Source organism: Pseudophryne corroboree, chromosome 9 (genome assembly GCF_028390025.1).
Source record: "Pseudophryne corroboree isolate aPseCor3 chromosome 9, aPseCor3.hap2, whole genome shotgun sequence".
In the NCBI taxonomy this organism is placed as follows: Eukaryota; Metazoa; Chordata; class Amphibia; order Anura; family Myobatrachidae; genus Pseudophryne; species Pseudophryne corroboree.
Genome location: NC_086452.1, coordinates 211,734,682 through 211,749,591, shown reverse-complemented (window position 1 = coordinate 211,749,591; position 14,910 = coordinate 211,734,682). Strand labels below are relative to the sequence as shown.

Here is a 14,910-nt window from a genome sequence, read left to right as displayed (position 1 = left end):
ACCCTAATTGCATATTACCCGCTAGTGTCTTCTCATGTGGTTTTCTTATGCAGATGTGGGGCAAAGATGATTTTGCTACTGCACCCCAAATGCATATTACCCGCCAGTGTCTTCTCATGTGGTTTTCCTATGCTGATGTTTTTCAATTGTGAGGTTGTTAGTGCACCACAAATGCATATTACCCGCTAGTGTCTTTTCTTGTTTTCTTTTCCTATGCTGGTGTGGTGCCAAGGTGATTTTACAGATACTGTACCCCAAAACTAGTCATGTACATATATGTGCACTATATGCCAATAAAGTACCAAATATGGACTTCATTAACTCTGCTTTTTAATTTTTATTTCATTTTGTTAATTTTTATAAAAAAAAATTACCTTTGTGCCAGTGAAATTTGTTTTGACACTCCTATACATAGGCAATCATATACATTTATGGGTGTAGTATGTTATGCCGGAGGCCTTGGACCCCCAAGAGGGAGAATAGTTGTCGGTATGCCGGGTGTGGGGATTCCGGAGCCAGTATACTGAGCGCCGGGATCCCATCAGCCGGCAAACTGAATACCACCCACATTTACAATAACTGACACATGTAACAACTAGAGATGAGCGGATTCGGTTTTACTCGGTTTTACTCGGTTCTCAAAACGGCATCTTATTGGCTCACGGATGTCACGTGTTTTGGATAGCCAATAAGATGCCGTTTTGAGAACCGAGTAAAACCGAGTAAAACCGAATCCGCTCATCTCTAGTAACAACCATTACAACTTTATTTACAACAATGAAACTAGTGAACAATTAAAATTAGGTTAAGTAAGGCCCACATTATTTGGGGGTCACTATTGTCTATGCTTTGGCCACCCCCACTGTTTGGGTTGGCCATAATAATAATACAGTAGTTCAGTTAGGCCTCCATTATTTGGTGGCCACAATTGTCGAATGACCTGGCCACCTCCACTGTTGGGCGTGGCCAGAATAATGTCCATGCAATAAATATTTCTCTTTTCTCTTTCTAGATATGTCTCTGGATCAGGAGAGAGATTTCATCTCCAGATTTATCGACCTCTATAAATGTCATGAGTCCCTGTGGCTTATAAAGTCATTGGAGTATGCAAACAAGACTAAAAGAAACCATGCCTATGAGGAGCTCGCCACCAACAGCAAGCTTTCTTGTGACGTGGCATCAGTCTTGTGGGTTAGGAACAAAATACAAAATCTTAGGACTGTTTTCCTGAAGGAACATAAAAAGATTGAAGAGTCCAAGAGGTCAGGAGCTGGGTCTGATGACATCTATCAGACCATCCTTTGGTACTATGAACAACTATTTTTCACAGTCCAGCAGGAACCAGTACGGTGATCTGTGGTCTTCATGGTCGAGGCTGAAGAGGGCATTGCTGAGTAGGAGGATCTGGTTGAATCTCCTGAAGCCTCAGTAAGTAAAGTCCCAGCAATCTCAAATGGCAGAAATGACAATTGTTCCACAGTCCCCTCCACTTTCTCTTCACTTCATCTTATGTACTCCTCCTGCCATGGCACCACACCGCTTGTTAGTGAGAAACATGGAACCAGGCACAGACTTCCACAGTAGTCCTAAGCAAACTTATCCATTCTCCAGAGACCGCCAGTGGGTAGGATGGAGGCAGAGTAGAGATGTGGTTAATGGAGGACAGTGACAGTATGGAGGATACAGAATCAGCACCTGGAGAGGTATGTAAAGTATATTTACCCCAGCCTCACAAACAGTTATTACACCCCCTGTTTTGAGGAGCATACAGTGACTACTGTAAGTACTGTAGACAAAGCAAAGTTTAGCTCAAGCTTCAGGATATATATCTGCCTTCCAGTTGAGAGTGCCTTGGTGAACTCAATTGTAACCCCTCCAGCCCAGCTCCCTAGGATTTAGTGCAGTGATAAACTAAGCCCTCTATCATAGAACTATGCACCGGGGCAAAGAGAGATGCAATCCATGAAAGGGAATGTGGAGTTTCCTGATTAATTATATTCTGAATTATTATCCTTTATTTGGAGCAACATGGCATCTGCAGCGCCCAATTACAGAGTACATAAACAAATAAGCAAAACAAGAAGACAGTAAATTACAATTCAAGACAATATAGTACAAGTACAGGGTATATTAACATAGCTGCATCAGCAGATAACACTGAAAAAAGTATCAGGGCGGCAGGATACCTAGGAATTTTGTGCCATCAAAGGGAGTATTGTAAAGAAGACAGGTAAGAGACATAAAAGCACATTAGAGAAGAGGGCCTTGCCCGTGAAAGCTTACATTCTAAAGGGGAGGAGCTTACAGACAAGGGTGACGTGAAGTGAGCATGTACCACAGAGGGCTTAGGATGAGAGTTTGCTGGGTTTGGTGAATAATTGGGTCTTGAAAGCCCGTTTGAAGTTTTGTAGATAGGTGGGAGAGGGGGAGAGGTAAAGATTTCCAGAGAAAGGGAGCAGCACGTGCAAAATCTTGGAGGTAGTAGTGGGAGGAGGTAATCAGTAGGCAGGAGAGGTGACATGCTTTAGCAGAGCGAAGAGGACAGGCAGGAATGTAAAGGGAGATAAGATCAGAGATGTAAATGGGAGAGAAGTGGTTGAGGGCTTTGTAAGTGAGTGTGAGAAGTTTGAAATGGATTCTGATAGGGAAGGGGAGCCAGAGAAGGACTTGTAAGAGAGGAGAGGTGGACGTAGTATGGTGAGGAAGATTAGCCAGGCAGCAGCATTGAGAATAGATTGGAATGGAGAGAGGTATTTGTCAGGGGTGCCAGATAGGAGAACATTATAGTAATCCAGTCTAGAGATGACAGTGAGTAGATAAGTGTCTTAGTGGCATCCTGGGTGAAAAAGAGTCTGATCCTGGAAATATATTTCAGATGAAAATGACAGGTATGTGAGAGGTGCTGAATGTGTGGTTTGAAGGAGAGGGAGGAGTCAAGGATTACTCCAAAACAGCACACTTGAGTGCTAGAGGAGATAGTAGTGGCATCCATAAATAACGAAATTGTGGGAGGTGAGGTTGTGGGGGCGGGTGGAAAGAGGATCAGCTCAGTCTTAGACATGTTAAGTTTACAAAAGTGCTGAGGCATCCAAGAAAAGATAGCAGGGAGACAGTTGGATACATGAGTGAGGTGAGCAGGTGAGAGGTCAGGGGAGGAAATGTAGATTTGAGTATTATCAGCTTACAGATGATATTGTAAGTCAAAAGAGCTAATAAGTTCAACTAAAGAGGACTTATATAGAGAGAAAAGGAGAGGACCAAGAACAGAACCTAGGGGGACACCTACAGTTAGTGGAAGTGTGGGGGGGGGTGGAGCCATGAGAGGAGACAGAGAAGGAATGGTCAGAAAGGTAGGAAGATAGCCAGGGTAGGGCAGTATCACACAGACCAAGGGACTGAAGAATTTGCAGAAGGAGAGGGTGTCCACAGTGTCAAAAGCAATAGAGAGGTCAAGGAGAATAAGCAAAGAGTAGTGGCCCTTGGTAAGGAGCTCATTGCAGACTTTTGTGAGGGCAGTTTCAGTGGAGTGAAAAGGACTGATTCAGACTAGAATGGGTCAAGCAGTGATTGGGAGGAAAGAAAGACAGTAAGGTGGTTATAGACAATGTGCTCAAATAGTTTGGAGGCAAATGCAGTAGAGAGATGGATCAATAGTTGGAGAGAGTGTGTGGATCAAGGGTAGGTTTTTTAAGAATAGGGGAGACAGGTGTATACTTGAAGGAAGAGGGGACAGTGCCTGATGAGAGGGAGAGATTGAGGAGGTGGGCAAGATGTGAGCAGGCAGAGAGGGAGAGAGAGAGGTAGTGCAGGAGGCAAGAGGGGATAGGGTCAAGTGGGGAGGTGAAGGGGAGTAAGGAACAGATGAAGGCCATGACTTCCTTAACAGATACATGGGCGAAAGATGTTAGAGTTGGTAAAAGGGGTGGGAAGGGAAAGGAGGTGGCTGGCTGCTGATGGTTTGGTAGGCTGTGATGTTCTGATGTATGGAGTCAATTTTGGATGTGAAGTGGCAAAGTCTAGAGCAGAGAGTGAGGGGGGCGGGATGAGGTGGGGTGGGCAGAGGATGGAGTTGAGAGTGGCAAAGAGGAGCCAAGGTTTCAAAAACTAGGAGGACATGAGATTCTTGAACTATGACTGTTTAGCAATGGAACGAGCAGCACTGAAGGATGAGAGCATAAGTTTGAAATTGAGGAAGTCTGCCTTAAAGTGTAATATCCTTCACTGTTGCTCAGCAGTACATGAGCATTTTTGCAAATCTCTCGTACATTTGGTGTGCCAGGGTTGACATGTTGATCTGCAAGGTTTAAAAGTAGTTAGTGGAGTGACAGAGTCAATATCAGAAGTAAGGGAAGCTTTGTATGGGGATGTGACTTGTGCAGGGCATGAGAGAGGCAGTATAGGGAGAAGTGAGTCGATCATAGTAAATAGGGAAGTGGTGTAGATAGTCTCAATGTTACATTTAGTGATGGTAGCCTTCGAGGTAGAGATGGAGGGGATTTGGTCTCTAGGTCGACAGTAACTAGGTTGACCACTATTGGTCAACAGTAGCTAGGTCGACATGGTCTCTAGGTCGACATGTTCTAGGTCGACAGGTCAAAAGGTCGACATGAGTTTCCCCCCCCCCAAAAAAAATATTTTTTTGAACTTTTTCATACTTAACGATCCACGCAGACTATGATTGGGAATAGTAACCTGTGACGAGTGGGGTAGCAGAGTGAGGGACCTTGCCTGTAGCATGTCGAGTGAAGCGAGCCATGCGAGGGGACACGGTGCACTAATTGTGATTCCCGGTCACTGTACGGAGAAAACGACGCCAAAAAAAATCAAGAACTCATGTTGACCTTTTGACCTGTCGACCTAGACCATGTCAACTTAGAGGCCCTGACGACCTAGAGACCCTGTCGACCTAGTTACTGTTGGCCAATAGTGGTTGACCTAGACACTGTCGACTTAGTTACTGTCAACCTTCCATACGACACCCAAGATGGAGTAGCAGAGAGAGAAAAGTTAAAAGAGAGCAGGTGGTGGTCTAAAAGGAAAAATGGGGAGTTGGAGTAATCAGAAATATCACAGCGGTGAGTGAAGACCAGATCTAGTGAGCTCACGGGAGGTGGAGGAGGTCCACTGGGAGAGACCAAGTGAAAATGTAAGGTTAAGGAGTTTAAAGGCAGGGGATTTTGTGGGGATAACAGTTGGGATGTTGAAGTCACCTAAGCTAATGCAGGGAATGTCAGAAGAGAGGAAGTGAGGAAGCCAGGAAGCAAAGTTGTCAAGTAATTTGGATGGCATGTCAGGGGGGCAGTAAATGACAGCTACTCAAAGATATACAGGTTGGTAGAGGCGTATAGCATGAAACTCAAATATCTAAAATGTAAGGGATGGTTCTGGGTATGAATTGGTAGGAATAGCTAGAGGGTAAAAGGATTCCAAAACCACTGCCTTGGTGACCCCCGAGTTGGGATCTATGCGAGGCCCCCAGCAGAGAGAGCAGCAGAAGAAGTGGTGTCATAGGGAGTAACCCCGGTTTCTGTAATTGCCAGGTTATGCAGGGAGTTGGAGATGAAAAGCACTTAATATACCGGCTGTTGGGATCCCGGCGCTCACCATACTAACGCCAGAATCCCGAAATCCAGTATATCAACAAGTATTCTCCCTCTTGGGGTGTCCACGACACCCCTGGAGGGTGAATAAATAATGTGGCGCTCTTAGTGCGCCACCGTGCCTGCATCGTCCTTAGCGTCAGTTATGCACTGGTAGAAAGGGTTCTGCTTCTGATTTTCCACATTTTGTGAATTGGTGCCACAATCTCTGGTTTTGTTAATCACATTACCCATAAATAATTTGATTTGGTCCTGGACCACCACCACACAGCATGCCTTCAACTGCCTCAAAGCACATAGGTGGTCATTCCGAGTTGTTCGCTCGTTGCCGATTTTCACTATGCTGCAATTTGCTGCTAAATGCGCATGCGCATGGTACGCAGCGCACATGCGCTTAGTTATTTAAGTAGAAAAAATTGGCAGTTTTGCTGTTGTTCGTGCGGTGCTTTTCAGTCGCACTGCTGATCGGTGAGTGATTGACAGGAAAGGGGCGTTTCTGGGTGGCAACTGGCTGTTTTCAGGGAGTGTGCTAAAAAACGCAGGCGTGCCAGGTAAAAACGCAGGAGTGTCTGGAGAAACTGGAGAGTGGCTGGCCGAACGCAGGGCGTGTTTGTGACGTCAAAGCAGGAACTAAACAGACCAAGGTGATCGAAATCTAGGAGTAGGTCTGGATCTACTCAGAAACTGCAAGGAATTATTTAGTAGCAATTCTGATAACCTTTCGTTCGCTATTTTGCTATGCTAAGATACACTCCCAGAGGGCGGCGGCCTAGCGTTTGCAATGCTGCTAGAAGCAGCTAGCGAGCGAACAACTCGGAATGACCACCATAGTGGGAACCACTGGCCTAGCCTGAGAAGTAGAGGAACTGTGACCAATGCTTTGCAGGTGTGGTCAGAACTATTGGGTGTGCACACACCAGACACTATTATCCCCACTGTCTTCCTAAATATAGAAAAATGGCATACTTTTGTGAGAAGACTATAAATATAATTTTGATTATTAGGACTGATGGCCGACTGAGCAGTTAGTAAGGCAGCTGATCGTCATCATGCTGCCATAATGATGGGCCTTTTTATGTGGTGGCCTGGAGCTGTAGCTCCATCTGCCCAATTGTTAATCTGGCCCTGTGCATGACTGCCTGCTGCACATCTGTTGAATATGCTTTTGAACAGATCAAGGCATTTTGCCATACAGTACAGTACCTATGCCCAGCATATGAGAGCAATTTTGTTAATATTTAATGTAGCTCTTTTATAGTTTGTTTATATCTTGATAATGCATACATGGCTGACACATTGAGATTCGCCCTTGCTATTGGTGTTGCTTTAAATTTTGAGCTCAAACCTACAAGTAGCAACTTTCAAAAGTGGAAATACTGATCTAATGTTATAAAGGTTGAGTCTCCCCAGTGGCGTCACAAGGCGGGTGCGGGGGGTGCGGCCCGCACCCAGGTGTGACGCCTGGAGGAGGGTGACACCAAATGTCAGCTCCTCCGCACTGACAGGAACCAGGTGCTGCAGTGAGAAAGTCTCCTACAGCACCCGGCTCCTGTCACAGAAGAGGAGCCGACAGCGGACGGAGACTGGCTCTGGGGGAAGCCCAGCATCTCCGGAGATGCTGGGCACGCCCCCAGAGTGACGATTCTGGGATCCCGCGAAGCCACGCCCCCCAAATACAAGGTCACGCCCCTTTTTGCCGCGATCACGGCAGGAGATCAGGGGCGCGCACCGGGTGTCACCACACCCAGTGACGCCTCTGAGTCTCCCTTATCCAAAATGCTTGGGACCAGAGGTATTTTGGATATCGGATTTTTCCGTATTTTGGAATAATTGCATACCATAATGAGATATCATGGTGATGGGACCTAAATCTAAACACAGAATGCATTTATGTTTCATATACACCTTATACACACAGCCTGAAGGTCATTTTAGCCAATATTTTTCATAACTTTGTACATTAGACAAAGCGTGTTTACATTCACACAATTCATTTATATTTCATATACACCTTATACACACAGCCTGAAGGTCATTTAATACAATATTTTTTATAACTTTGTGTATTAAACAAAGTTTGTGTACATTGAGTCTTCAAAAAACAAAAGTTTCACTATCTCACTCTCACTCAAAAAAGTCCGTATTTCGGAATATTTGGATATGGGATACTCAACCTGTACTGCAAACTGATGATTATGGACCTGATTCTGAGTCAGACGCAGACACTACCACGATATCCACATAGATGACAGATGGTTATTTGTCTGCACATGCATCTAAGTCGCAGCACACATTTATCCCAATTTTGCACATACTGTACAGTACAGAGTTGCAGTACAGAACTGGATGTACAGTAGCAGAAATGTATGGGGTGTTCCAGGACAGTGACTATAAAGTAATAGGTGGGTGCCTAAAAAGATGTTACGTTTTATGGGAGTGTCTCTGGTGTGTCGCTGAAAGTGGTTGTGTGCAAAGATTCTGAACCACTCACACAGGAAGCCATGCAAAGATGGAGAAATGGGTCTCAGTCCCAGTGCTGTTCCTAACGGTGGGTGAGCTGTGCGATAGCACGGGGCGCTTGCTGCAACACCTGCTGGCTGCTATTTCCTGCTCCCATCCTCCCACCCATAGTACTCTGCTCACTGGGCTCAGTTTTGCAAAATTACTCTGTTGACATCACGTCGCAACCACATCATTTTTCAAAACTCATCCCAGTTAGCGGAGTACTATTGGTGGGAGGATGGGGAGTAGGTAATAGCAGTGCTGGCACCAAAGAGCATTACACCCCTGGCAATGAGCATGACACCCAAAGCATGAATCCCCTGGCAACGAGCATTACACCCCTGGCAAATAGCATAACACTCAGAGCATAAAACCCCTGGCAACGAGCATTACACTCCTGGGAATGAGCATTACACCCCTGGCAATGAGCATGACACCCAGAGCATGAAACCCCTGGCAACGAATATGCAACCCAGAGCATGAGACTCCTGGCAATGAGCAGGTAATTTAAACATAATTAGAGGCCTTACTATATCATGGGTATTGCGGTGTGTGGCATAATATGGTGCAGCGGGCATAATATGGTGCAAGGGGCATTACTGTATGGGGCTTAATCTGGTGGAATTTTTTTCTTTCCTGTGGTGGCCGAGGTTTGTTGGTGCAGGGTCAAAAACTGCGGTAAAACAAATGGCGACCGGGCATTGGTCAAAATTAGGTTAAAGGTTATAAATGAAAAGACCAAATGTGGACGATTGCAATTTATGGAAAGAAAATGTATTTCTTTCAATTATAGTCCTAGTTGGTGGTGCGCCCAGAGCTAGGAAGTACAAGAGAAAAAAAGCTCTTGTGTGGGCGCACTCTTGTACAAAGAAGGAAAATTCCTCAGATATATAGGGGGGGAATATTGAAAACATCTATTTATTCTTCAAAATTAAAATACAATTACCCATACATGTGATCCAAAAGTGAATAAAGAAAATTATGAAAAAAATATTAAAATGTTCTGGTCTGTTTTTCATAGGGAGTGATTAGAAAGGTTGTAGACACATGGTTGTCTTACACCCATTTCTCCTGACCAGTACAGAAATTCTGTATTAATGGGACCAAGGAGAGGTCAAAATAGTGAATAGTGTATCTAAATGGGACCACTTAAATTAGGTCAATACCATACACTTTGCTGGTCACCAGTTAATCCAGATAAGCACACATAGGATGACTGATATTAATTATGTTGCCAAGACCTGATGCTGAACTGATAGATGAAAGAAAAAAAGAGAAAATAAAAATGAGTGGTGATATTGCTGTTGGCGTCACATTTCACATAGAGAGGGAAATAATTCCTACTCTACAACACCAGGTATTCACAGGAAGTCTCCTCTCCAGGTACTAACCCAGCCCAACGCTGTTTGGCTTCCAAGATCGGACGAGATTGGGCATTGGCAGCATGGTATGATAGTAGAGGAAATATGTGATCTGTATACCAGTGAGAGTGCACCTATATAAGATTTGGTAAAATAATATAGATAGTAAAGGGAGAGAGAATAAAGTATGTGGATCTGCTTTCAATGTTAGACACGGCGCAACAGACCCCACATCCGTGGTGTTGTGCGCCCTGAATCGTAGATGAGAGTCCACAGAAAAATAGTAAGCCAGAAAGAATTGGAGAGAAAATGCTGATTTCTTCTTTCAAAATATCTGATAAATAATTACAAAAAAATTGCCTCAAGCATCAAGCCAATTCTAAACAGTATATAGGTGAAACATACATGATCCTATATGGAGACACCAAATATATTCGTAGCCCAAAAATTCATTAATCAGGCCAAAAAACCATCTGAACTTCTCAGTAAATTTATATACAATTGGTACAAAGCTGAGTATAGCCCAAGAGTGAGCTAAAGGTAAATTTGAGACAAAAAGCTGAGAATAGCAATGATATCCCTTTGTAAGGCAAGCTGGAAATTGTCCGTATTAATTGAAACAATGTGTAAATGTATAAGTCACTAATTACGGATCAAGCAAAACACCTTAAATTGTGGACTAATTTCAACACAAAAATATCAGTACCTTAAAATAACACATAAGAATAGGTAAATATACACATATGCATAAATGTGCACCAAGTGTGAGTGTATATATGTGGGTGATGAGAATGCTCTCTAAGGATGCATTCACCCGGCAGATGCAAGCTTACAATACATCCAGTTGAGAAATCAGGAAAGGTGTGTCAGGGTGTCGTATCATAGGAAGGCTGGTGCCAGCAAGCCCTCCGTGGAAAGGTCCCTCCGTGGAAGTGAAGTGAACAAGCCCGGACGGGCGAAACGCGTCTTTTTTTAATATTTTTTTCATAATTTTCTTTATTCACTTTTGAATCACATGTATGGGTAATTGTATTTTAATTTTGAAGAATAAATAGATGTTTTAAATATTTCCCCCTTTATATCTGAGGAATTTTCCTTCTTTGTACAAGAGTGTGCCCACACAAGAGCTTTCTTTCTCTCCCCCTGCTAGTCAAAAACTGGAGTGTAAGGTAGTCTTTTCCTGTGAGGCCATTCCCATTTTAGTGAGGCCATGCCCATTTAAGCGAGGCGACACTCCCCCATTTTCCTGGGCGATGGCCACCCCTGCATCTCCCGATGAATGCCTCTGCCTGTCAATCAGGCAGAGGCGTTCGCATATCTGCGCCACTATCACAGGACCTGTTCTGCACATGTGCAGGAATCGAACATCGGGTAAATGCAGTAAGGATCACATCAGCGATCCTTACTAAATTAGCCCCAGTGTGTGGTGCTGCAAAAAACCCCATAAAAGACTCTTGTTTGTTAAAGCACTTTTTCTTCAGTGAAATAACTCTGCAGTATATTGCTTGTTACTTGTGTACAGGGGCAGAGACAAAGTTGATTACCTGTCCAAAAATACTATGCTGTGTCTGAGCTGCACCAGAAGAAGACCTCTCCTTTTATAAAACAATATATATATATATATATATATATATATATATATGTGTATACGGTATATATATATATATATATATATATATACATGTATACTGTGTATATATATATATATATATATATATATATAAAATGTGTGTGTGTGTATATACAGTATATATATATATTTTTTTTTTCCTATTGTCTCAAAAAAAACTGCAGTATTTTTGAATCTATTTAAAAAAAATGTATAGTTCATAAAGTGCGGTGGTATCCCCCCATTATCTGCACACTTACACAATTATTACAAGCAGACCTTCTCTGTTCCTGGTGTTTAAAGTAACCCCAGTCTTCATTGCACAGTGTGTTTTTAAGACACAGCAGAGATTTTACTGTTCTTCTTACTGGGTGCGTGATATCCCTGCCATCTTTACGCAAAAAATAATTATTGCAAAGGTAAATCTTTTCTGTTCCTGGTGTGGGAAAAAATTGCCTGACTTATTCATTTATAATCAAATAAAAAAATGTGCCATGTGTATTTTAGTATAAGCTACTGTGTCCTGTGCTTATGCTTCTTATTATCCTTTCTTGTGTGTGCTTGACTGGCAGTGTATAATAATAAATTATAATAAGCTTATACAACTGTATGTTTGGGGGGCATTGTTGATGGTACTCTGTCGCTCGTAAGTTCATTTGAATATCTTGTTTTGTCCTGACTCCTGAGGTCTGTGATTTGCTGCATGGATCAGTTTTCAATTGTATTAGAAGGAAACTCGCATTTGGATTCTTGGATTTTAATAATTTGTTCTAATGTTTTCAATAATTAGTTTCTTTGATTTTAAAACAATTAATCAATCAATCAATCAATCAAGCAATTAATCAAGCAATCAATCAATCAATCAATCATTGCTTTACCTGGTTTCCACCACATATACTCTACCTCCATTTCCCTGTAGTGCCCTTGGGCCTCTGATCTATTTCTTGATTAATAAATACATTCACTGGAGTTATATAGTTTATTAAACTGCCATTTTATCTGTAACTGCTGTACTGCAATGTTTCATAGATGTGCTATAATGTTTTAAACTGCTGTATGTTTGTATTGCTGCTCTGTCGCTTAGTTTAGCCAGCTATCTGCAACCTTTGGCCAATATTGGTAAAAATAATATTTGAGCTGTGAGGTGGTCAATTGGACTGGGAGTAAATGTTAGTTATGTTAATACTGTAGTATCCAAAATACATGAATTAGCTGTTTTTATTACCTTTAAATAAATCAAAACCAAAACAGTTAAGGGTGGTTTTGCCAAAACCAAAAACAATTGTAAACAGTTGAGAGTAGATTTACCAAACCAATCCAAAACCAAAGCATGCACAACACTAATTAAAACTCAATGGGATCTCTACTGCAGCATAATTAAGTACTAAAAAACCCATTCCAATCTCTTGTTCTCTTGAACTTCCCAAGGGATGTTCTTCCTCTTCTTTTTCACCTTTTCTCTTCTTTCTGATGTTGATTTCCAATGATAAAAGAAATGATTGGTTAGAGCATGAGCATACACAAAATGGCCGTTTGTGCATAGATCTCACATGTATTATCAATCATCTTTATTGTATCAGCGAGGTTTATTAATGCATTTTCCAGTGGGAAGTGATTACCATCTCCTTTTTAACCCTGTGCCAATCCCACACATACTTGGAAGATTCTTTCCATAATTATTATTATTATTATTATTATTATTATCCTTTATTTACAGTATATGGCACCACAAGGAGTTTGCAGCACCTTACAAATTACTGTACAAAACAGTATGAACACAACAATAACACAGGTGGCTTACAGTAAACACACATATCCTGCTAGTACACTAGATGCTGTGTCTTTTCTATTACCTGACCAATTTCTTTAATTTTCAAGTCACACAAAGCAAAAACATGTAACACTTAATAAAAGGATCTTTTAGTGAAGGGAACAACTCAGTAACTTGAAATATCACATAATTCTTGAACTCAAAGTTTTGAGACTCTTTTATGTAATTTCCATAGTTTTATAGTCTGAACTACTATCAACCTAACTACTGTGGCTGTATCAGTAAAGATAGCATTAATGAGCATGTGATTCAGTGTGTGGCCAAAGGGATCCACCCACACAAGGAACAAAAAGGGTGTCTGACCACACATAGAGGCTGCTGCCCTGCTGAGGTAGAGCCCAGGCGGGACTGGAGCAGTCAGACAGTACTGGGGGTAAATTTACTAGAGGTTCTAAAACTGAAATGTGGTGATGTTGCCCATAGCAACTAATGAGATTCTGTGTATCATTTCCCCATTGAATCCTAGAAAATGATAGACAGAATCTAATTGGTTGCTACAGTATGAGCAAAATTATCACGTTTCATTTTTAGATCCTTTAGTAAATGTACACCCAAGTGTGGACTGCAGTCAGAGCTCAGTATGCTAGGAAGCCACTGGAGGCTAGGAAGATGTTTTCTTACCTGTACGGGACAGGGAGAACTAGAAAACTCTGACTCTGGCATTTGGGAAGCTGTGGCAGCCAGCCAATCCAGGCCGGAGCCTATGATAAACCTGCAGTTAGCAGGCAAAAATGTGAGACTTTGTGACTTTGTAAGAGAGACTATGTTGCAGACTAGCTGCCAAAGTATAGAGACAGTGCCCTATTCAGGGGCTGGGCTGTTTCTTATGTTCTGTTTTATTTATGCTGACACTAAAGCATTATTTCATTTAATCACCAGAAAAGATGTGCTTGGACCCTGATAAAGCACCTAGACAATGCACCAATACGCCCCTCTACCGAGCTAAATACCGAAGGCCATCACACTACATAATCTAGTACTATATCACCATCAAAGGGAATTGACAATTGTGATCCCTTCTTTTGATTTCACTTCTATCTAAATTAGGGTACACATCATGTATAGTACTCTTATTTATTCTTTATTTCATGGTTATATTGTTTAATTTAAGATAGTGTACTGATAATTTATTTTTAGAGTTATTATTTAGAAACACATGTATGAAGACAGTTACCATTCAAGCAGTGGCAGTGGTACATTTTCATTAGGCACATGCCTAGAGTTGGCACTTGTTTGTTGGCAGCACTTGGATACTTGTGTTGGTACTGTCAGCCCAAAAATTACTAGTACTGTAACTGCTAAATATTTCTGCTGTACTGTATCATATGCTATCTTAAATGGAGTGTAAACAGGTAGGACACGCACTTACAGTACTGCCCCTGTAGCTGTCCTATTTAGTAAATATGCATAATTTTAAAATAAATTGTCATAGTGGGGCATGGCCTGGCGGGCAAGCTGTACATATGCACTGGAATAGAGCTCCTTAAAAAGCCCTCATATACATGGCCATTTCTCCTCCTCTGGCACTGATCCAGTCCCCATAAACAGTGTCACAACCTAGTCTAAGTGCCTACACCTGGTGGGTTTGAGCTGCGAAGCCAGGAGACAGGTTTTCCCATCCCTGCGGGTTGAGGCCTACCTGCCTCTATCACCCCGGGACCTGCTGCGGACCCCAGAGAGTTGCATCTAACAGTGTCCCGACCGGCGACTGTGGACAATCCCAGGCAGCGGTGCCATCCTTGGAAGCTCTCCCTGTGCAGATGTGAAAACACGCTGCCTGGGTGTGTAGCGGGAAGACTCTTGGGGATCGCTGCTGCAGCGGCCTTCCTCCTGTGATCCAGTATTCCCAACCTGCAATTACTTGGTAAGCGGTGCTCTGAAACTATGCCCACACTGCATCCTGTGTATTAGTGTTGCTCTCACTTTCTAACTAGTGCACCAATGCTGCAGCCACACTACTTCCGATATTCCAGTGTTGCCGTCACACTGCAACCAGTGTCACAGTGC

At 42.5% G+C, this 14,910-nt stretch overlaps 1 pseudogene; it reads right to left on the bottom strand.

The window, feature by feature from the left end:
• Nucleotides 1-9,444: 9,444 nt before the first annotated feature.
• On the bottom strand, nucleotides 9,445-9,563 carry LOC134962070 (5S ribosomal RNA; annotated as a pseudogene).
• Between the last annotated feature and the right edge of the window lie 5,347 nt (nucleotides 9,564-14,910).